At 47.4% G+C, this 2,608-nt stretch overlaps 1 non-coding gene across 1 annotated transcript; it reads left to right on the top strand.

Moving 5' to 3' along the window:
* Window positions 1–2,028: 2,028 nt before the first annotated feature.
* LOC123796405 (U6 spliceosomal RNA) lies at window positions 2,029–2,135 on the top strand. Its single transcript, XR_006780750.2, has one exon. It is a non-coding gene; the product is annotated as a U6 spliceosomal RNA (small nuclear RNA).
* Window positions 2,136–2,608: the final 473 nt, after the last annotated feature.

Raw genomic sequence — 2,608 nt, forward strand, 5'->3', positions numbered from 1 at the left:
TAGTGGAGGAATGATCATGGGTTTACTGACACACTCCCTAGTCAATCAGTTGATCAATGAGCCAATGCAGCTAACATGGAGGTGGCTGCTATGGGCCTGGGGTGATGTTGGGCCATGAGAGTGACCATCAACTGGGCAATCAAGTGACTGCCCCATGCCTGGGCTCATCTTGGGCACTTGAGACACACTTCCTATTGATGACAGCCTGTAAAGTGTCCTAGCCCAAAGAGGAGATGAATGTGACAGTAGAGGTAATGGTACTTGTCCAAATTCCCCTAGTCTGGCAGTGGGGTGATGGGCATTCTCCAGCTGGTGCGGCCACATAAACACCAGTACGTGCAGTGTTCACCAAAGACCCTGACACCTGGAAGGACTAGGGGAGGCCCCGAGCAGATGGAAGGTCCAAGGGTAGGTCGTGACCACGAGGTGGGGACCAGGCCCATCGCTGTCAGTGGGATCTGACAGGAGCAAAGACCCTGGCCCCGCTTCCCAGAGCCTCTGTCCTGGGCCCAGTCAGTCCCAGGAGACCAGCTCAGAGGGACTGTGAGAGCCAGTGTGTGCTGCCAGCCCATCAGACTTCACACAGGCCTCTAGAATTCCCGTCAGCCAGGGAGGGTCTCCGGGCAGCTGCATATGAGCCTCTCTCCCATGGAGCCAAGTGCAGGTCTTGCTCTGGTCCCAGTATAAGGGATGTGGTGAGGAGAAGAGAGAAATGTACTCCGGGATGTGCCTCTCACCTCATCTCTGCAGCAGAATGACTCAGAGAGTATTGCTCGCTACAAATGGGGTTAGAGCATATGGAGGCATTTGGTTCCCAGGCATGAGCTGAACTCCATCGCTGGGCCTCCTGCGGCAATAGGGCTATAATGTGTGCGCTGTGATGAGATTTCTTTATCTCATCTTTTCTTTTCTTTTCTTTTCTTTTCTTTTCTTTTCTTTTCTTTTCTTTTCTTTTCTTTTCTTTTCTTTTTTCTTTTCTTTCTTTCTTTGAGAATGTGGACAATGGGAATTGTGCAGTGGCAGTGGGATACACCTCCTGGAGACATATGCAATCTGTCTCACTCTTTCCATCTCTCCCTCTCCCTCTCTGCATCTCTCTGTGTCTGTCTCTCCCTGTCTCCCACACAAAATCACACACTCACAATCACACCACATAGAGCCACAAAAAACACCCCAACCCCAAGCCTCACGCACACACACCCACACCACACACAGGGAATACAATGGCTTCCCTAGGACTATAGACACATGGACACACTTTCACCTGGGAAATCTCTGGTGCCCCACACCCCCACAACCCAATCAGGGTGGCTCGCCAGACTGAGTATTGCAAGGATGCCCCACCTGCATTAACATCTAGAGTTTTATCTCAAGAAGAGGCTAATTCCAGAATACGTACTGCTCTCGCTTGTTAATGGTGTCACCTGCAGGTACAGAAAAGAGAACACTGTGAGGCTCAGGTCATGTTATACACTATCTGTCTGCGTGAGCTTTATTTCCCTCAATGACTTTAGGAACCCAGATGGAACACAGTGGTTGAGTCCAATGACCCCAAAGTAAGTGAACTGGATGCCTTAGGAAGTTGTTTTTCCTGGGGACATGTCTGTCCAGTCCATTCAGGATGGTGACTACAAAATGCTTCATCCAAGCAGGAGAAAGTGTTACTGAGGGACAGGATCCTACCACAGCGTTTAGAACCAGGTTTGGTGTCGCCAATGGTAAATGTCCTCTCAAATCAGCTAACGGTTGGCAGAGACAACCACTCAGTGCTCTCCCAAAAAAGGAAAATTGTATGAGATCTATATGTATAATCTCAAATATACATTGTCTCATTTTCATCTGAATTTGATTGGAAAGAAACCAAGAAAGCAACATCTGTTCCTCGGATAAAGAACTTCTAGCTCACCATGGCGAGAGGTGTGCCTCCGGCGCTGTCTCCTTTGATGGGATTGATGTCTTCCTCCAAGGCATCCAGGACACAGAGTACCCGTCAGCACATTCCTCTTGTTGCTCAAGAATATTCATGGAGTGCTCGCTTCGGCAGCACATATACTAAAATTGGAATGATCCAGAGAAGATTAGCATGGCCCCTGCGCAAGGATGACACGCAAATTCATGAAGCGTTCCATATTTTTTCAGAAGGGGGAATGAAACATGAGAGACTATGGACTATGAGAAACAAACTGAGGGCTAAAGAAGGGAGGGGTGTGGGGGAATGGGATAGGCCGGTGATGGGTAGTAAGGAGGGCACGTATTGCATGGTGCACTGGGTGTTATACACAACTAATGAATCATCAAGCCATACATCGGAAACCGGGGATGTACTGTATGGTGACTAACATAATAAAAAATCATTATAAAAAAAAAAAAGAAAACTACAACAAACCACTCCGGACAGAACTGCTAACGACCCACACCCTTCGGTAATGATGGTTTGTGTCACCCCACCAGCTAAGGAACCAAGACCAGCTTTGGTGCTTACTGAGGGCACATTGAATACAGAATGAGTAACAAAAGAAAGTACTTATAAATTAACCATATGACTATTACTAAAATGAAGACTGTAATTATTATATTTACTTCTTATAGATCTTTGTGTGTGTGAATA

Source organism: Ursus americanus, chromosome 37, assembly GCF_024610735.1.
Source record: "Ursus americanus isolate L20-20 chromosome 37, mUrsAme1.1.p, whole genome shotgun sequence".
Classification (NCBI taxonomy): domain Eukaryota; kingdom Metazoa; phylum Chordata; class Mammalia; order Carnivora; family Ursidae; genus Ursus; species Ursus americanus.